This window comes from Anomalospiza imberbis, chromosome 5, assembly GCF_031753505.1.
Source record: "Anomalospiza imberbis isolate Cuckoo-Finch-1a 21T00152 chromosome 5, ASM3175350v1, whole genome shotgun sequence".
Lineage (NCBI taxonomy): Eukaryota > Metazoa > Chordata > Aves > Passeriformes > Viduidae > Anomalospiza > Anomalospiza imberbis.
This window is the reverse complement of record NC_089685.1, coordinates 20051026-20072962: the sequence shown is the minus strand read 5'-3', so window position 1 is coordinate 20072962 and position 21937 is coordinate 20051026. Positions and strand designations below refer to the sequence as shown.

General features: G+C 37.5%; 1 long non-coding RNA gene across 1 annotated transcript; it reads left to right on the top strand.

The window, feature by feature from the left end:
- Positions 1–5776: 5776 nt before the first annotated feature.
- Positions 5777–20846, top strand: LOC137474961 (uncharacterized). The gene is made up of 4 exons (XR_010999585.1): positions 5777–6269; positions 8395–8534; positions 18453–18553; positions 20766–20846. It is a non-coding gene; the product is annotated as an uncharacterized lncRNA (long non-coding RNA).
- The last annotated feature ends 1091 nt before the right edge of the window (positions 20847–21937 follow it).

Sequence of the window (21937 nt, the reverse complement as noted above, 5' to 3'; positions counted from 1 at the left end):
GGTTGGGTGAGCCAGCAGTGCCCTGCCAGCCAGGAGGGCCAACCCTGTCCTGGGGTACATTGGGCACAGCATCATAGCCGGGCAAGGGAGGGGATTTTCTGCTCTGCTCTGAGCTGGGATGGCCTCACCTCCAGTGCTGGGGGCAGATTTGGGCACCACATTTAAAAATGCTGAGTAATCAGAGAGCATCCAAAGGGGGACCACAATGTTGGTGAAGGTTCTGAGAGGGAAGCCACATGAGGAGCTGCTGAGATGTCTTGTTCTGTTCACCCTGGAGGAGATTGAGGGTAGTCCACATGGTGGTTTTAAGCAACTTCAGAAGGGGAGGTGGAGGGACAGACACTGATCTCTTCACTCTTGTAAGTAGTGAACAGGACTTGAGAGAATGGCATGAAGCTGAGTTGGAGGAGATTTTGGTTGGATATCAGGAAAATTTTTCACCAAGAGGGTGGTCAGGCACTGGAACAGGCTCCCTCAGGAAGTGGTCACAACACCAAAACTGTCAGAGTTCAGGAAGTGTTTGGCCAACACTCTTACGCAGATGGTGTGATTCTTGGGGTGTCCTATGCAGAGACAGGATTTAGACTCAATTGACCTGAGGGGTCCGTTCCAACTCAGTATATTCTATGGTTTGAGCACAGTAAGACTCCTTTGTTAGAGTCTCTGACCATGATGGACAAATGGGTAGAACATTTGCCAAGGAAGTAGAATACCTTGATTTCAAAATCCTAAACTGCAAGTTAGAGACCCCTTTTAAGCACAAGGTACAGTTAAATCAGGAATTCAAGAGCTGGGGGACTGTAGAGACAATTAACAAGGACAGTCTGATTCTACTGAGAGTGAACTTAACTTGAGGAAGGGGAAAAACAATATTGCATTCTGGTTGCAATTCCCAATGTTATTTATTTATTTCTGTCCAAAGATGTATTAATGGGAAATGAATAAACTAATCTTTAGAGCACAGATATGTTAACTTTCAGATAAAGGTGAGATCACTCAGACAATTCTGTGTTGCTTTTTCCTGTATCAGTCACCTCAAAAAAAGTACATTATAAGTTTTCTGTGTACTACAAATGAAATTATATGAGCTGATTATCATGATATGATTCTATAATCCAATGCAACTTGCTTACAGTATTTAAACTGTGCATATTTACATGCCTCATTTTTTTGGTGAAATCTTAAAACTAAATTCAGTTATATTTGCATCAAGTCCACATTTGCATAATTGCAATGTTTACACTATTCTTATACTTAGCCTTGACAGTATCTTACAGAAAATCCCTGGGCTAGAATAATTCTGAATCTTAGTCAATGTGTATTCCAATCTAACAAGGAGCTGCATCTTCATGCTCTGTTCCCCAATTAACATAAAACTTCATTACCCTTTTGGGATTAAAAAAAAAAAACTGCTATGTGTATTGTTTTAGCCATAATTCATTTATTTACAAAGTTATTAAAACTCATAATTAATTAGACTTCTCATGAGGTCTAATTCCCTTCTGTGCTTTCTGGTGCATGACTATAAAGTTTAGCAAGGGGAACAATTTGCATTGCATCTCTCCCCTGGAGGTCCTTGTCATCATTTTGATCATGGATTCAACCAATTCTGTTGTTTTCCCTTTACACCCTTCAGCTTTGATTCCTGGTTGCACAGTGACACAGCTTCACACAGAGGCAGGAAAAAATTTCTGGCCTAAAAGTATTTAGCTTGTGATTACAGCAGTTCTGTAGAAAGAATGAGCTGGTGGCTCAGCCATCAGCAGGCTGCTTGGGGGCTGGAATCCAGCCTACCCATTTCAGTGCTGCACCTTCTGACAGTGGGTTCTGGCAGGAGAGTTAGAGAGCATGCAGAGCTAATCCTCTGTTTGAGAAAAAGTCTGTGCAGCTGGAAACAACTGAGGTGACAAGGAGTGACCATTGTAATGCCCCAAGAAGACATTCTGCATCATCAGATCAATGCAGTCAGTAACCCAGTCCTACGAGACACAGGGGAAAAAAAGGTCTAACTGAATTGATTATATAGTTTGGGTGTTTTATGTGGGATTTGGGCACTTGTGCTGATGGGAACTCAACTTCAACTAGCCAAGAAGTTCAAGTATTATTCTTTCCTCCTCACAGATCACTAACAAGTACTGCATGACTTGCCACTTTAAAATCATTTGGCTTGCTTACCTTTCCTTAAGAAAGGCATTATTCTGTGTAAATATTCAAAAAAGTATGCTTCTCACAGGACAGGTAGTTGACTTAACAAAAAAATTAATCTAGTAAAATATATTACAGAAAATTAATGACTTGTTTACAGTAGTATATAATGAATTTGCATCTTCTTACCGCATTCAGTTTTCTTCCAGTCCAGTGATTTTTTCCTGTACACTCTTCCTGCAGAGTGAACATAAAGTTAATTTAATTCATGTTCTCATTCCTGATTAATCTGATTAATACAAAACACATACAGATATGCAACAAAATGAGCTCCATGCTTTCAGAAATAATTGAATCGAGGCATATATATTCTAAGGCTTTGTGATATGCACTAGGAAATGGAGTATAATGCATTTGGATAAGCAAATTTAGGCCAAATGCAGACCTGATCTAGCATGCTGATTCACAAGGTGATCATGTTCTCTACTAAACAATGTATTTAAAACCTATCCCTAATTATGCATTTAGTGAAGTTTAAAATAAAGTGTTTCCAGCTGTCTCTTTCTTATGTAGGAGGTGGCAAAGGATCTAGACTGTTGAAGACAGAAGAGAGGGGCGTAAAGAGAAGGTGTAAGAATTTCTAAGTCTTTCAGAGGAAAATATAAAGGACCGTGTTCCTAAACTTATCTCAAAATGTGCTGGTGAGGGGAAAGTCCTGCAGAAAAGCGTACAAGGACTTCTGTTTCTCTGTATGTACATATGGTTTATGTCCATACACAGTTGTGTGGATATAGCATGGGGAGGCATGGGAAGCAGTAGAGTGAGAGAGGTGAGAGAAATAGGAAAGTGAGAGAAATATATCTGGAAGGAGGCTTAGACAAGGAAACGGAGAATGAGATTCATGAGAAGAGGGGAGAAAGAAGGCACAGGAAAGATTCAGAATCAAAGGATGCAGTAAGGCGCAGTAGCTTAAAAGTAATGCAGGAAAACTGAGAGCAAGAAGCGTAGCAGCAAAGGGGAGGAGGAAGTAGGAAGTCAAGAAAGAAAGAACAAGCAGTAGTATTCATTAAGCCAGGTTTCCTGGGGTTCTATGACTTGCAATGAGATTATCTCCTGTTTGCTGACCATTTTCTTAGGTTTTGTATTAAAAGCAAGGAAGTATAAACATAAACATCTAGGTCCTGGGTCTAATCAGAGCAAAAGTGCTTAGAAAATCCAGAAATAAGAACATTTCTATTCAAAAGGAAGCAACTATTTTTGGAAGTTCTTTTATATATGTGTCTATACCTAAATCAAGTCCTATATTGCAGGGTAATAGGAACCTTCCAAATTTTGTGATATTATGATTCCAGCAGCAAACTTGCAAGACATTACTCAACATCAAGGAACATATGCAAATATTTCAAGATGTGTGAGGACAAGCCATGAAAACAAAACAAAATAACAACCAAAAAAAAAACAAGCAAAAAAAAAAAAAAAAGAGCAAGCTGAATTCCAGAAATAATACTATCAAAAGTTCCAAGAACAAGTATTTGTAGAAATGCAATGTACAATTAACCCAATCAACATAAGATTACTGTTTCATATAAAGCAGGACTACAGATGATAAATCATGGAATGAACTGAAAGAAAAATGAAAGTTTCATGGCCTAAAGAAATCTGGTGTTAGGCAGCTAATGAGCTTGCCTATGTTGTCTAAGGCAGAGAAAATCCAGGTAAATGAATTGTGGTGCTGCTCTGCCCTCAGTGGGAGACTGATTGGGTTTCTACACTCTGCCTGGCTCTACTCAGTTTGTGGGAATGTTGTAACACTGAGACCTTCAGCACTGTCAAAATCAGTTGAAATTTTCAAGAAGGTTCCAAAGCTTACTGCAAGATTTAGACTGAAAGAATGTTCAACAGAGTAAATTTTACTTCCTTAGAAAGGGAGGCAAAACCTGTAGAAAAGCAAAAAGAGATAGATAGCCTGCTGATTACCACTACATTAAAGCTAAATGCAGTTTACTTTCGTGCTGCAAATTAGATTTGCTTCTTGGATGGCAGAACATGACATGCCTAATTTGGACTATAAGTCCAAAATAAAGGACACATTCATCAAAATAAAGTTAATGACAGTAACCTAAAGGTACAAATGGGAAGTCCAATGCACAACACAATTAACTAAAGGTATAAATTGGAAGGTACAAAGCACAACACAATTCTGGGTAAAAGAAAATGTGCAGTAAATGTGACAGGCAAGATTGTGACACAAGGCTGCTCCTGTTTCAGTGCTCAAAATCCACAAATGTGTAAGAAAGATATGCACTAAAAGATGAGGAATCAGAAGATTAATAAATTATTACATAAATAGTATTCAGTATATTATTCAGTATATTCACATGAATACTATTCAGCAATAAAAGAGAGCAGTTATATCTGTGTAAATATATTTCAGCAATCTCCATACAAGTTGAATATGGATGGCAATGACAAATAGTCCCAAAGAATCAAACCTCAAACAGAGAATCAACCCTTGTAATGAGGAGGACTGATCTCTGACACTGACCTACTGGGTTTCTCTTCCCCATTTTGACAGTACTTGAGTGAATGAAATTTTTGCTAATGAAATTGAACTGAACTGAGGTTGGCAGGGGATATTTTGGCACAGGATATTTTGTCAATCACGACTCTTGTTAAAACTTCTTATCCCACAGCTTCTACTAATTGTATTTTAATGTATTAAAGAAAAAGTTGGTGAGCAGATCATCATTTTCATTCATCAGCTTGGCAAGCTTTTCTGTTATTTCCTTCAAGCTAACTTAGTATCTGGTATTTAATTGGCCACTCAAAAGATTTTGTCCAAGCACCATGCCAGCTGCCTCTCAGGTGAATTAATTCTGTCATTTACTTTGCTTATAACATATCTCCTTGAACCACTGCAGAGTTAGTAATCATATAGTATTAAGCAGTGTAGATGTTAGAGAATGGTTCTGAAACCATATTAATTTGGTCTTATAACTAGTCTGCTAAACATTTTTGTCTTACAGTTTTTACTGTTCCATAGACTATGTAGCACAGATTTCCTCACAGGCAGCTAGTGAGTTCAGTGTGTTATGTGCAAAGGAATAAGCTACAGCCCACAGAGGATTGTGGTAGCCCTGGGCTATTGCACAGCAAAAGAATAGTTGGATTTTGTTAATTCATTTTTGATGTTAACTCATTCTGTACTATAAGATATAAGCATTAGAATAGGGTAAACTCACTATTTATATTTTTAAAAAGAGGAAAAGGACAAGAGAAGAATTTAACAAGCCTAACAGTTTACCTTTGGTCCCCCTAGATAATGAAGGAAGTAGTGAAAGACACTATTATTAAGCATTTAGAAGATAAAGATGTACAAAAGCTGTAAAAGCCAACTTATACCTGCTAATTACTAATATTAACAGGCCACCTAATTTCCTCCTTAATGAGTAATAGGCCTCAAGAAACCGAGAAGTGGAATCTAGCAGGATGTCAGGAAGGTTTTTGGCGTTTCCTTATGTGGGATTCTCATTCATAGGCAAGTTAATGTGATTAGAAAACCACATGCAAAGAGAATTTATCCATGCTTTGCTATCCAAAAAAGCATTTTAAGTCTCTGTCCTGGTTGAATACCATTAAATATGTTTATTCATAACTAGGTGTGTTTGTTCAATTTATAGATGATTTCAAGTTAAAAGATCTGCAAGCATACTGAAGGCCAGCATGATAATTGAAAATTATTTTTATTAATTCAAAGAGCAGTCCACAAAAAGAACCACAGAATCACAGAATGGGTCATGTTGGAAGGGACCACAGTGGTTCATCTGGTCCAACCTCCCTGGTCAAGCAGCTCATCCCAGATCAGCACAGGATTGTGTCCAGATAGTTCTTGAATATATTCAGTGAGGGAGACTCACAACCTCTCTGGACACCCTGTTCCAGTGGTGACAGTGGTCCATCACCACGCAGTAGATAAGTTGTTCCTCATGTTCAGGTGGAACTTCCTGTGCATCTGTTTCTGCCCATTGCCTGTTTTATTGCTTAGCACCATTGAGAAGAACCTGGCTCCGTCCTCTTTTCACTAGGCATATTTGAAGTTTGGAAATACAAAATTCTGCTCTCAGGTAAGAATAGACACGGTGTGGGTGGCATGCAGGCATTAGTAATTAAAAAATAATGCTGAGGAATTAAGTAAGGATGCTACAGAGTATGAATGTACATGAAACTCTGTGAATTATATTCCCAAAAGGAAATACGATATTAGTGCTGCAGTCTATTATATTACCAGAATGGTAACAATTACCACAACCTGATGAAGAAATTAGTAAGGTCAAAAATTACAACAATGACAGTCTTCAATTATCTGCTGTCATGCTGTTAAGCTTTCCAGCAATCAGGAGTGAATAGCCCATCTTGAGATTGTAAAGACTATGGAGTAAATGAGACAAGACTTCTCCAACAGTAACATTCTAATTTTTAGAAGAAAAGAAAAATTTGAAAGAAGAAGTCTAAAAAAATTTACTTTGGATTGGAGACTATGAAAACATCATGCTATATGTCAAATGTCAATAAATATCTTCTACTAGGAAAACACCAAAAGTATTAAAAGCATTTAAAACCAAAATAACATTGCTGTGATTCAACTACAAAAATACTAAAATATAGAAATAACTTTTAAAAAAATGGAGTCATGTCCAAAAGAGGGGAAAAAAATAGGATGAAGAATCTCTATGAGGTATAATCACAGAAGTCCAAAACTGCTATTTTGAAGACCTAGATAAATGTTCACAGCCATCTTAACCATATTGAAAAGAAGCAGCTGACCAGACCATTAGTGCAACAGATCTGTGATCACAAGCAGCACTCAACAGACTTAAACTATACCAGAAAAAGCTAAACTAATTCTTTGCATCAGTTTTCACTGAAGAGAAGGTCACATCAATTCTTAGCACCCCTCTTAATGAGTGATTAATTGGAGAAACTGTCTCAATTTAAATATTAATGAAAATGTGTTTAGAACAAACTACTTTAATTAACCACCCTAAGTAACAAGAACAAGATGGTTATCAACCCAGAGTTGTAAAGAAATTCAAACATGAGAGGAGTGGTATGGATATATATAACCTGTGGTTTAAATCAGCCTCTCAGTGCCAGTGGTCTGGACAATTAAAAAATGCTACACCAAGCTTAAAACCGACACCAAGAGAAATTCTGGATACTGCTGGCTCATAAATCTGATTTATTTTTTCAATCAGTTTTCTATTTAATTAAATATTATACAAGTAGATACACAGATAAATGCAAGGTACTGACAGACAACCAGCAGAACCTCTGTTTGGGAGTCATGCTCCACCATCTGTTAGAGATCTCTGAAGGAAATACCTGTCATCTGTTTAATATTTTTTCCATAGATATCCTAGTCCAAGGTGCCTAAATAACTTACAATGTTATACATAAGACATATAAATAATAATAGGGTTAAATAATCAGATTTTACAATGAGAAGAAACTCTAAGAGGAGATCCCCCTAAGAATCTGATTTAGAATATTTGGTGTGTAAAATAGTCATAACCATATGGAAAAGAGACAATTGTGAAAGAATAAAAATTTCAGATGATGTATTATGCATGCTAGACAAACATAAAAATGACTGCAAAGAAATTCACAGGGATCTCAAAATACTGAAGGTCTGTTCAGTAAAAACAACCAAATAAAATTGTGACAACTATAATGACATGCACATGAGGTAAAAATAAGTATATAACAGCTGTTTCAAAGTGTGGCATATATTATCGTTCAGACAGAGATCTGAAACCACTGAAGGTGGGAATAAAACAATAAAGAGAATGTTGGAAATTACTAGGTATAGGGAGACCAAAACAGACAATCCCATTTATCACTGTCAACTCATCCTGGTCCTCCTTTTGAACATTTCATACCTTATAAGGTGTTTTGAAAAGAGGTGTTAGAGAATTTTTTAAAAATACTACAAAAGAGGGACAGTCACTGAGAAGAGCAGCAGTTTCTGTACAAGGGACAAGAAAAAGTGCCAGGAATTTCTATGCTTGGAGAAGATAGAGAGGGATATGATATAGAGCTATAAAATTGTAAATGGTTTGAATAAGATGAATAAGAAGTGTTTATTAATTATTTCTAAGCTCACAAAAACTATCAAGCCCTTAAGGAAATTATCAACATTACAAAATCTTAATATATTACATAAGTAAGTTGTGGGTCTCATTGTCACAGAATACTTTGGAAACTAAAAGGACAAATGAGTTCCAAAAGTGATGGATTGATGGATAAATGGATGCAGCAAAGTCCATTTTTAGCTCTAAAATATTATTGCCTTCAGTCCAGGAAGCTCTTTGACTGAAAAGACATAACAGGTAGCACCATTGTGTCGTGGTTTGACATGGAAGTGAATTTTTTCAGGAAGTTGGGTCAAACCAATCAGTGGTCAGGTTTGGATATTGGCACCTGGAGTGACCACTGAAGGTATGGATACGCCTCTGAGAACACAGGGGGTTAAAAGCAGGAACTCTCAAGAGCTCGCTCTCCTTGGTTCCGGTCAGGGTGCTGTGCAGATCTCCCCTGCCCAGCCATGGGGCTGGGTGGGAGAGGGGAAGCCATGTGGCCTGGTCGAGGTGAGCTGAGGGGGCTGAAGGACTGGAACCAAGCCAGCTCCTGTGTACGGAAGGGTGGAGAGAAGCAGAGATGTCTTTGTCATCCCCCCAGAGGGAAGAGATAGAGAGTCCGGACGGCACCTTTAACTTTGCCAGCGGAGGAGAAGGAGAGGGCGGGGAAGGTGCCCAGCCTTGGCCTTGGGAATCGGCTGCTGGGCAGAGATATCAGCCGTCCAGGGAGTCTGAGCTTTTAACCCTTTCCTGGGAAATAAAGGCTTTGTAAAATATTACTCCTCCTTGATTTGAAGTAGAAGAGAGACAGTCTGGGATCCGAGATGATGGAAGAGGAAATTTTTGAGTTGGAAGGAGGTGATGGAGTGGCTTGTGGCTGGACTTTTCTTGTTAGCCATAGACTGAACCAAATTCTCCTGCAACAGAGACTGCACTTAGGGGGATGCGGTGGTGAGCCAAGAGACTTGTTTCAGTGATTACCAACAGAGGAGTGGAGAGAATAGAGGAGAGTTGAAGAAGGTGTGGAGAGGCCCTCTGTCTTCGAGGAAGAAGAAGAGGAGAAGAAGATCTCTGTTCTTGGACCCTCGGCCCCAGGGGAAAATGGTGGGGACTGTAGTCCCAAGATGAGATGCTGAACTGTTGTCTCTTTTGGTCCATGGCAAAGCATCCTTGAAAAGAAACCCTATGAGTAGTCTGCCCATGGATGGTGGTGAGAGCACTGTGACATGGAAAGGAGAGTGTCACCATGGCAGATTTTCTCCGGGCGGTTGCCATGTGTGACATGGAAACACAAGGGTGGCAATTGTGTTTCCTGGGGGGTCTGTGGCACAGGAGAGACTCCTGTCTCCCTTGAAGGACTGAGTATTTGATTATCTGAAGGGTGGCAACTTGATCAGGATCCTGGGTGGTGTCTCACTGTTGGGTTTGTTTGGAAATTAGGTGGGAGGAGGAGGGGTGTTTTGTAAGGTCTTCATCCAGGATTTAGTGTTTTAGTTTTTATAGTAGTAGTAGTTTAATAAAGTTTTCCTCTTTGTTATCAAGCTTGGGCCTGCTCTGCTCTGTTCCTGATCACACCTCACAGCAATTATTTAGAAAAGTGTATTTTCATGGGGGCGCTGGCATAGCACCAGTGTCAAACCATGACACATTGTTATGCTTTTCTTGGCAGTTTTGCATTCTGGATTCAGCTTTGAATGTGGTTCTGGGTTTCACTGCCTTTAAGACAAGCACAAAAGACCACAGATTCTTATGAAGTGCTTGTGAGATTCTGCACAGAAATTCTGCAGAAAAGGTTCTTGGGGATATAGTATATGCCAAGCAGAGAACGTGTCAGAAATGTCAGAGAGAAAATGGAAAATGTCAAGTGGTGAAGTAAAGATATGAATTTGAAGGAATATTTCTCTTCAGTTCAACTCTGCTAAATCACTAGCTGGAAAACTGGCCAGATTTTGGCATTGTGTTTCAAGCAAAATTTTCCAGAAAAAAAATCTATAAGCATAAAAATAGTCCAAGGAATATGACCTCTAAGAAACATGAAAATCATTGTAGATCTTTAATGTATACTGAAAACTTTCAATATGTATTAGCTAGAATCAAAGGAAGAAAAAACTGTTTAGTAAGTCATAAGAATAAAGAATAAAATGCAGAAAGCTATTGCAAAGAAGATTTGAGCTAGACCACAGAGAGGATTTTTTAACAGGAAGATCCCAAATACTGATGTAGATTGCCTAAGGAAGTGTAGAATTTCTATCATCCTTGGGTTTTAAGACATTGGTTAGACCCATATCTTTACCGTTTGAGTGCAGTAAGTGGGCTATATGTGTTCTACATTCATTATAGTTCTGTTTTTTTCTGACATTTGAGGAATGGCTTGTCTGAAATGTGTGTGATCAATTCATATTATTTTGACTGCATGATGGCATGCAGCTATTCATGCTGTCTTTGTGTGTATTTATTTTCTTTCTCACTCCATCTCTAATCATCTATAATTTCATTTACATGCTTGGTGACTGTTTCTCACAGTCAAATTCCTCTCTGTTGGCTTGATACTCACTGCTTAGTGTTATTCCTTGTGTTTTGTCATTCTCCTAGCTGATTTTTCAAACAGCCAGTGGTAATTTGTTCTCATTTTTATAAGGACAATTTTAAATTTCTTTTTACTTATTTATTTTTAAAAGCATGATATGTAACAATTGAGCATGTTGTACTAAGATCAATACCATTCCCTGATTCAATGTATTCTCTCAGCAAATATTTTTTCCTTTGGTAAAAAGCTCAGGTGAAGTTGCCTGAGTATTTTGCTTAATCATGCTTGGGGGACAAATACTTTTTGCTTTAAATTTAGTACTATATGTTGGTAGCATTTGTACTCTAAGGTTAAAGTTGAGGATGAGGCAAGGAACAAGGAGCTAAGATGACAAAGATTTATATGTGTTTCTTCATCCCTGACACTGGCAGCTGCCACCTGTGTTTATACCATAGCTAGCCCTGCACTCTCTTGTCATGGTACTTCTACAGGGGCACATTCTTCTCTGCCTGGGGTTAAGCCAGCCCATGCAGGCAGAGCCTGAGCAGGCAAGGAGGTCCTGAACAGGCACCAGATTTCTTCTTCCAGAAAGCTCTAAAACCTGTGTCCACACTTAACTAAATGCCTGCTTCCAAAAAAAAAAAAAAACCAAAAAAAACATCTAATGGGTCTTGGGAACACAGCAAGCTAGTATTCATGATGTTCTGTATGCCCACATCTGCACGCTGGAACAGGCAGAATTTTTTTGTGGATTATGGATCACTAGAGCAGAGCACACAGGATGCACCGGGACAGTCTACTTCCTATTACTTGTATCAGCAGATGTAACAGTACAAAAGTCCAGCAGCAGAAGCAAGCCCTGTATTTTGTCTGAGGAGGAAATGCACCTCCTGCCTTCTTTCACAGAAGAAAACCTGAGTTAATCTTTTTAGAATCTTCAATATCAGCTATTTGCTTTGAATGCAAGGCCTTTAAAGGAGATGAGTTTTTCAAAGGTATTTATCCCTGCTTTCTAAAAATCTAGCTCTGAGAGACAAAAAAAAAAATCTGTATATATTACAATATTGACTATTATTCAAAAGAACAAGTATCCATTCACTCAGATCTGTCTGCAGAGTAAAGGCCTGAGTGAGCCGTGTCATTTTTACAAACTATCATTTAAACCAACATGGTTATATTTGTTTTGCAGAACTATTGGATGGGTAACAGCTCTGTACCTGTTATGTTCCAAAATATTTCTAAAGACACATATCTTTTCCTTCATAATTGGACAAAGCCTTCAAATAGCTTGGGACAAACTCAACTCCTAGAAACAAAAGTAGGGACACACACACTCTACTAACCCGTTAAACTGCAACAGGATTGTTCAGAGATCTGTGTCACTTCATCCTTCCCCTTAGAATAAGCCCAAATGCAGCAAATGAGGGCAAAATAGCTGTGAGGGATCGAGTATATAGAAAGTAATCCGGGCTAACTGCATCAGTATCAGAAATGAGCCATCAAACTTGAAACCTTGTATCATTCCACCTTGTATCATTCCACTTTATCACCGTACTAGAGAATCATAAGGACTTCTTCTATAGTTGCCCCTCTCAACATACATAATCCTTTGACATGCATAATGTTCCTTGATTATATATGCTGTTTCTGCCTTTACTTGGTGATTGGCAGTGATATTGTTGTGCCAGAAGAGGTTTAAAGTTTTTGTAATTTGCTCCCTTGTTGCAGGCAGCTACGATCAAAGTCTTTGACTGTTTTGTCTTGTATTCTCTGAAGTTGGGTTTCTTTAACCCTAATATTTTCATCCCTTTCTTTAAAAATGGCTTTCATTTAGAATTCTTGTAGATGTCCCATATGGTTTTATGGTACCCCCTTCCTTCCTTGGCTGCACCTAGCCAACCCTATAATCACTGAAATTCAATATTCTTAAAAATCTGTCCCAAGCAGGCCTCTGATTCTTTTCATATATGCCCAGGAAAGGTGTAACTGTATACATCTACTCCAAGCCACTGCTTCATGTTGACTCTCAAAGGTAATAAATATTTTTATTATGTTTTCACCCTGTTAGTCCTGAAATGGTTGTAACTACCTTTGTTATTGTTTAATATTATGTAATTTTGACAGACTGGTAATATAAATATCAGTCCTGGTGTTGCCTGATTCTGCTGTAGAATAGAGAGGATGTAAAAAGGCATCAGACATTCCCCTGAAATCTGTATTTGTTATTGGAGCTATGTAAAAGGAGAGTAGTAAATAACAAGATTAAAAGAGTAAGAGAATCAAATAGAAACAAAAATGCTCCTTTGCTTTGTGACTGCTTAACTTTTTCTCACTTATTATTATAATTCCACCTACAAGTCTCTTTAGTTGAAACTAAGAAAATTTTCAGAAAATTATTTTTAAGAGAAAGTAATACCTTTGGTTTTCTGCACAGATCACAAAATTCTAAAATATGATTAGACAACAAGAAGGGATTCAGAAATTGGTTTTACAATATAAAATAGCATTTTCCATACAGTAAAACAGGTCATAAAATTATCCTCCATCATTTCAATAACCTAAAATTATTCTACTCTTAAAAAATTAGATTCTAAATATCGTCTTCTAAAGCCCTGTGCTTAATTCTGCTAGAAGTACTACAGACTGCTGCTGAAGATATTAAACATAAAAACTGCATTAGCAGAACAGTGAAGTTGCAAAGCTCATGTGCACCCAGTGCCTGTAATGCACTGAGCTATTTTAACAACCAATTCTCCACTAAACTGTTTTCTCCTCCTTGTGCCATGTAGTTTATGCCCTATTTATTATACACAATTCAACTCCTGCTCTGAATTAATAATTTTCTTTCTTCCATAATAACATGAGTATAGGAGTTGAATACTTCCCAAACATTTATTTTCACAAATGAGATTAGAGATTACTATTCTCTTTCTTTTACCAACTATTAAACACACAGAGGCATTAAGGTCGAAGGTACTTACTAATTTTCACTAGTCATTTTGAGACTCTCCCGATGTGATTTTTTAGTGTAAGCAGCAGAATACTGACTTCATTATTTTTTAAGTGCATTTGTTAACTTCAGATGTTGCTATGGGCACTCTCTCAAATGAAATTGCAGTGCTTCAAGTCCAATATCCAGAAAACAAATGCAAAATTGATGACCATGTAAGATAAGAGAAGCCTTGGATAATATTTAATTATGTGACAGAGACAGAAAATAAAAGTAACTTCCCAAGATTGTCCCATCAAACCAATCCAGTTTTTTCTTTTTTCTCTTTCCTGCACTGTTTCCCACTGATGATTGCTTATTCTCTACCATTTACTGCAAGAATAACCAAACTTTTGGATTCTCCTCCTACCCACACCAGTCAGTATAACCAGCTGGTGCAAAGAGCTGTGACTATAGTATAGGAGTATACACCTGGATCAATAGAAGTATTGCTGAGTTACTCTTAGTGTGTGCACCAGGGGTGGATTTCAGAGTGGATTTTGAAGGAGAAAATCTTTCCATCCTCTGTTATGTGACACAGAGGAGGCTATGCAACCCTTGCCTATGTTGCATGAGCCTCCACGCTGTACCAGTAGCCACATAGCAGAAACAGCAAAAACCCTAAGAATTCATAGAATTCATTGTAACAGAGCTCATATGATGGTGAAGATCTGCACCATTCACATTGCAGGTCAACCTGTATGGGCTGTTGTACATAATGTCTTCACAATTAAAAGACGGCTGATTGTGTATTTGCAAACTACAGATTTTTTTCTGCATAAATATGTTAACTGACATTTATGCCAAACATATTATATACTCATGTCAAGAGAATAGAACCCATCTGTACTGCAGAGATGTAATTAGCTTTAATTAATATGTTCACATTGTTTGGTTGCTCATATATTTTGCCCTGAAGTCATAAATGTGGCATGGCATTTAGTAAGGCGGTATTCATGAGTCTTCATCTAAATTCCAAGCATTTGGATTTTGTGATGCTTTTAGTGCCCCTTGTTTTTAACTGTTTCTTAGCATGTATGGAAAGGGAGTTTTGTTCATGGCAGTGTTTGAGAAATTGCTGTTCCTGGTAAGAACTTGTTATAGGCAAAAAGTTTCTCCAGCAATTGGTACTCTAGCATAAAAATAAACAGTTACAATAATCTTGTGGCACAGTAATGAAGAAACTTGTTTTCCACAAACATGAAGCAATTAACAACAAATTTTTGAATAGGTTATTAACAAGATAGAATAAAATATTTTCATCCAAGCCATTTGGTAAACAACATCTCTATATTAATTGAAAAGTTGGCAAATGATTCAGGAACAAATGCACATCATCTACAGTAGCACTGTTTTTACAATTTCTCCTTCAGCAGAGATCCTCAAACTAGTGAATCCACTTGCATGCCCTAGTCATGACCAATATGTATTTGTGGAAAACATGCTCCTGTTCTTACCAAAAATCTTTATAGGCATGTGAGATTCCATATTACCACTTTTTTCTGTCTCTACAAACCTCTTCTCTGGTTCTAGTCATTCTGAATATTGATGCATAAAAACTGAGGGCTTTGGAGTGAATTTTTTCATTGGAAATCTTTTGAGTATTAATGTTCCCTCAAAAGTCATAATATATGGAGTCACTTGTACATCCTGCATAGTTTTCTGTAATATTTCCTTTATATTCCATTTCTAAGGGCCTCTTCTCCCCCATTTACCTTTAGCTGCAAGCAATTTTTCCTTTTGTTTGATGCTTATTCATAAGTTAACAACAATAGCTGCAGTTGCTGGATATGCATTTAATTGGATACCTTTCATAGAATCACTGGTTGAATGCCCTGATAACTGAAAATACCTGGGCTAGGCCACCTTAACAGTAATTTAGTCTTCCTACAGTGCATGTAGCATCCACAGATCCAGCAGAAGCCATGAACATCTGAATGGGTTAACTAGTATTTTTAGCTGTCCAAATTTTTAAAAGCCACAAACAAGATTCAATCCCTAGAAGCAATATGGCTTCTAGGGGTGACAAATTTGCTTTTGGATAAACTAGAGATAATTTTGTCCCATTTTAATTGTATGCCACTAAATACACAGCCAGTTTATTCCTCATGCTTTCAGATGCACAGCTTTATTGTAAGCAGCTGCCACAAATGTGATTTGCTCCATTTTTATACATCAAGCCATCCTGTATGTGTCCTTAGCGCCCTAACCTTGATGAGATTTGACTGGCAGCTTTTTGATGTTCTTAATGCTCATTTAGAGTGTGACCCCATGCACCATTTTCTTGCAGCAATGCAACCTTGCAGAATCATATTCACCAGCCTCAAACATTTATTTACCATCTTTGTTATGCTGACCCACTGTTTTGTAAGGTTGTGTGGAAAATTGGACTGGTTCACTGATGTAACTGAAATACAATTTGGCAGGAAAAACAGCTATTCAAAGCACTAGTCTGGTTTACCATGAGAACCAAAAAATCCAAGTCATAGCACAAGTGAGAAACCAACAGAGGATGAGAAATCATTTCATGGATAAACTGCAGAGAAATAGGTGCACAGTAAGTGCATATGAATGCACGTACTGGGGTTGTACCAATAGGGGCTAGTTGAATCCATCTGCTAAGATTTTGAGCTGCTAATCAAATGACTCTTTTTAGATGCATCATCACAAAATGTGGTGACTCTTACTTTAGCAAAGCTGGTGTAGGTCACTGCTCCTTACTCAGAGTAGGTAAGCTGCTTGGAGGAAGAAAGTTAAATTTACCTGAACTGACTCCTTCAGCAATGATAAACTTTAAAACAAACCTTTTGAAGCAGGTCAGGGGAAATGTATCACTTGATTTTTCACCTGGCTTTTAATTTGTGGTAAAATATCACATTTAGAGGTAGTATGATTTTTGTATTAAAAAATAGAGGGGAAAAAGCCAGAAACAAGTTGTACCTTCAGCATAGCTGACTCTTTTTTATATTGGAAATGAATCTTTGCTTCCATTTATCAGTATCTTTGTCAGCATCCTCAGAATTTAAACAGAGTGAAAGTCCTTCTTAACAAGTCTTTCCTTTCTTCCAGCTTGGACAGACTCTATATGGGGAGCACAAAAATGAGTACAGTTCAAGCTGTTGAACTGGGGAAACACCTATGGCATAATTTTGTTGCTAAGAGAAGAGCATTACCTCCTGCAAGAATTCTACCAGCCAAGCTGCTCAGGCACAGTAATGAGCTTACTATTTGCCTCTCTGTGCACAGTTATGACTCTGTCATGCATCAATATGTGGGTATCAGTGCCTGCAGAATCAAAATCTGAGGATATTAGTAGAAAACTACATACTGAGTGTGTGGAATGTGTTAGATACAGATATTGGAAACACAGAGTTTGAAGGGGTTTGCCTCATCAGTTTAAATTTAGTAAATATTCATATTCATAGGAATATTTACTTCATATTTCAGCTCAGTAATTTTCTTCATTAAAAGTTTGAAGAATTACATATAACACATTTCTGAGTTATCCAGGAGGAAAAAAAAACTGCACAATTTTCCGTAAATATGGAAACCACAGGGTATTCACGATATTCAGATTATTAAAAATAAACTGAATGTATTTCCTTTTAACTTTGGAGAAATATGCACATATTTCATATGGAGAATATGGACATTTGAAATATGAAATATTTGAATATGGAATGTCCATATTGAATATGGACATTTGGACATATGAAATTTCATATGGAGATATGCACATATCTTCATATGGAGAAATTCTCACATTTAATCTGAGGGATTAAATGTGAGAATTTTTGCTTATATAGTTACATTATGAAAAAATTAAATTGTTAAAAATGAAAGACTAACATTTCAGGGTGCTTTTATTCAGAAGTCTGTTACTGCAACACAAACTTTGCAATAAATCACATGCAAAAAAAATGTTGCATGTCTGCTGTTTCAAGTGATTCAGTTTCAGAAAAGGATATGCAAGCTGCTATACTACTTGAAGTTTATTATAAGATCCTTTCAAGTTAGGCTACTTGCATACTTCCATATGCAAGTGTACATAGGCTAGTGTTTTTAAAGGGAATTGCAATTCTCTGAAATTCTTTTTAATAACCTTAGTTGCATGTCCATTAATGAAAATAGTAGGTTCTACAGTAAAACAAAGTAATCATAATGAAAATGACAGAAAACACATAATAAAAATTAAATTTTATGTGTATATGTGTGCAAGATGTTTACCAAAATATCTGCAACTTTCTGTCCTGAAAATCAGCAAATAGGCAGTGTTGTTCAGAAATGTGATTTTTTTTGTTTCCCTTACACTGTAGAAGGCTTGTATTAGTAGTGACATTCAATCTTATCAATAGTAAAAATTATCTGCTATAGAGGAAATTGCTTGTTCCAGGAGTTTTCAGAGCTCTTGTTTGATACCTTTGGTGCAGAAACAACAAAAGCTAGCAATTTCTCTTCCAGTGAGGATCAGTAATTTCATGTGCGTTCTTTTAACCTTATCTCTGAATATCAAAAGATAAGGGAGTAATATAATAAACCTAGACTGGAATATTGGGCACCATACCTCCTTGGAAAAAATGGCTGATAAAAAGCACTAAAAATAATTATAAAAGTTTTTTGCCTGCAAGTGTGCATCTTTTTATGATATTTTCAGGAAGAAAGTGAGGAAGAGATTGTGTTTCCCCAAAAGAAAAGCCTAGCCTCACAATTTTCCCAGATTGTTGGAGTCTTTTTGTTAAACAGGAAACAGGACAGGTGAGGAAAGCATACAAGCATCATAACATTTGAATGCAAATGTCTGCTCCCCCTTTGTGGCTGTTTTTAGAGTCTCTTGAGGTTTTCAAACAAATGGAATGAATATTTCATTAAATTTATCTAATGTCAAGAATTAGCACAACATATATTTACCATCTGAATCATATGTAATTTTTTTTTAAGTTCAGTCTAGATCATAAATAGGTCATGTTAGGACTATTTCAAATGTAAAAGACATTATAGTAGTAAGCATACACAGCAAGAAGTAGAAACAGTAGTTGTCACACCCAAAAGATAAAAATGAGTCTCTAAAGTGTAGGATAAAGTGTCATCCTTCTTTGATTTTGAAAAAATGCCTGGGCATTTCCAAACAGTTTGTACTAATTTTTATTTATTGATCTAATAAAAATTGTTATCTTTTGCTGCAACCTGGTATATTAATACACAGCTACAGTTAGAAGGATTTGTTTAGACTCTAGAATTTCCTTTGTCAGAGGAGGGATATTACCACAGACACATCTGATATCCTGATTTGTACAAGGACAGTGGAGAAAATAAAGTGTCAGCAAGATGTGCAGGGGAGAAGATACATTGGCCTGGATGGCTCCTGCCAATGGCTTCAATAGAGGGAAGAACCTGGAATCCAGGAAAACCTAGAGACAGGCAGAAAGAGACCAGAGTAGCTGTAGAAGGTACCCGAGAAATATTCTGCAAGTTCATTGGCAATATGTTTCCATGTTAACTTCTGGTTTACTATTTTCATTTATAAAAATTCTCTTGCAATTTCTCATAATACACTGTGTGAGGTGCTTAGCTCCTTCAGTGCTCTCTAATTGTAGTGAGAATCAAAAAATATTTTCCATTCTGCAAGAAAGGGCCTGAAGCTCAAGGACAATCCACTGATTGTTTCAGTCTACAAGCAGCCTCTTTTTCCCTACCACAAGGTGCAGTGTGCAGGACTCAGACAGTATGAGACACAGCACAGCTCCAGGCCAGCTGGCCACGTTTTTGTGTATATCTACTGCAGGAGCCAAACTCATTCTGTGGTGGAAACCTAAAGGACACCTTCCATATCAGTCCATGAATCAGGACTGAGAAGTTAAGCATAATTTTAAATTTATGGAGCATAAATTCTTACACTTGGCATTGCCAGGAACCAGGCCTTGATATGTTCCATGGCAGTGTGGTTTAACCCCAGCTAGCACCCGAGTCCCACACAGCCCCGTGCTCACCCCCTCAGTGGGATGGGGGACTGAATCAGAAGAGTGAAAGTGAGGAATCTTGTGTGTTGAGATAAAGACAGTTTAATAGGTGAAGCAAAAGCTGCACACAAAGCAGAACAAGGAATTCATTCCCTGCTTCCCATGGGCAGGCAGGTGTCGGGCCATTCCTAGGAAAGCACAGCTCCATAACACCTAGTGGTTACTTGGGAAAACAACATCAAACATCCTCTCCTTTCTTCTCCCCCCAGCTCTATGTGCTGAGCATGACACCATATGTTCTGGAAAATATCTTGCGTCAATTGGGGTCACCTGGCCTGGCTGTGCCCCCTCCCAGCTCCTTCTGCATCCCCAGCATCCTTGCTGGCAGGGTTGGGTGAGCAGCAGAAGAGGCCTTGACTCTGTGTAAGCTCTGCTCAGCAATACCAAAAATATAAAAACATCCCTGTGTTGTCAATACTGTTTCCAGCATAAATCCAAAGCACAGCCTCATGCTACCTACTACAAGAAAATTAACTCTATCCCAGAAAAAAACAGCACACATGCCTGCTGCTCTGATTAAGGAAAATACCTTTAGTAGCTTTAAAGGCTTTTCTTAGTAGCTCTTTACTGAAAAGCTCTTTACTGATTTTACCTGAGAGAAACCCAAAATTACTCTTCTCAACAGTACAGTCTTTTGAGTTACTAGAACCTACACCTCAGGTCTATCTGTAGATAGTCTTGTCTAATTTTTAAGACCAGTCTAACACAGAAAAGTTATTTTCAAAAAGCTGTTTGCATAAAATAAGCATACATAAAGCTTATAAAGCTCTGTGCTTTTATTCTGTGCAATTGGAACAGTAACATTTTGAAAGACACAGGATGTTATAGCTCTTCAAATTATGTAATGCATTCTTATACTGAATCCTGGCAGAGTTTATGTATTCTTCCCATATTTAACTTCCCAGCTGAATTTGAGCCAATCATATGTATAAAATGATATTTTTTTATAGGATCACACAATTTTTTTAAGATTATTTTCTGATTTGGTCCTTTGTTTCTGAAAAACATGCAGCTCCTGAAGATGTTTGTTGTGCATTGTGGACAATATAGATTTCGCAGTTGAATTCCTAGTCTAGTTCAGCCCCTGCTCAACACCCAGGTAAGAAAGGTTTCATAAAGCCTTAGGTCTCCTTGGATTGTATTACCTTTAAGTTTTGAAAAATGTCAATATACTTTGAAAAGCCACTATTGCAATAGATTTACAGAAATTAATCCTGCACAGTGTCCACATTGCTATCCCTTAGCCTGAATATGAATATGAAGAAAAATTCTATTAATTTTTTTAAACATATGAGACATTTCCACCATTAAGTTCCATTTGCTCTTGCACTATGGAATTTCTTTAAAGAAAAAATACAGGGGGAGCTCATAGCTTTAGAGACCACATCTGTAAATAAACATACCACAGTTAACATACTCTGAATCCTGTTTACTTTACCAATACAGAGCTGTACACTACATTCCTGAATTTAAACAGAAAAAGGGCCACACAGGGAAGTATCAGGGACTATTAAATGCCAATATTTTCAAATGTGCATAGACAGCATCTATAGTACATAAAGCAAAAAGCACATCGCTTAATATCCTTGCTGTTTATACAGCAGCACAAAGGTATAGCTACAGCATCACTCAACTGTTTTGACACAAATTGTCAACATTTTTACCTCAGTGTTATTGATGATAACAATTACAAATCTAAGGACTCTGATGCCTCTCAAGAGCCCATCCATCCTGTTTCCCAAACCTAAGTGACAAGGATGATTTGATGTTACCAAAGAAGGGTGGGGTGGGAGTTCACTGATGATACCCTTCAAACAATGTGTATATTTTGAGTAAAACCTTTCTCCCAAAGTATAAGCTTTTTTTTTTTTAATATTATCCCTCAGCTTTACTCTTCAGAAGCTTAAACACCACTAACAGGAGTAAAACCAAATGAAATGTTTTGTCATGGAAATTCAGACTAGGAGCTAGGTACACCATGTGTGCAATTCTGATCAGTTTCACTAGCTCCAGTAAGATGAGGTGTCTGCAGCAGTTCACCAGAGGTAAAAACTCTTTCTTAATGTATAAATGGCTTTAGTTTAATATGAACAAAGCCAGTATTGGTGACACACTAAGGAGT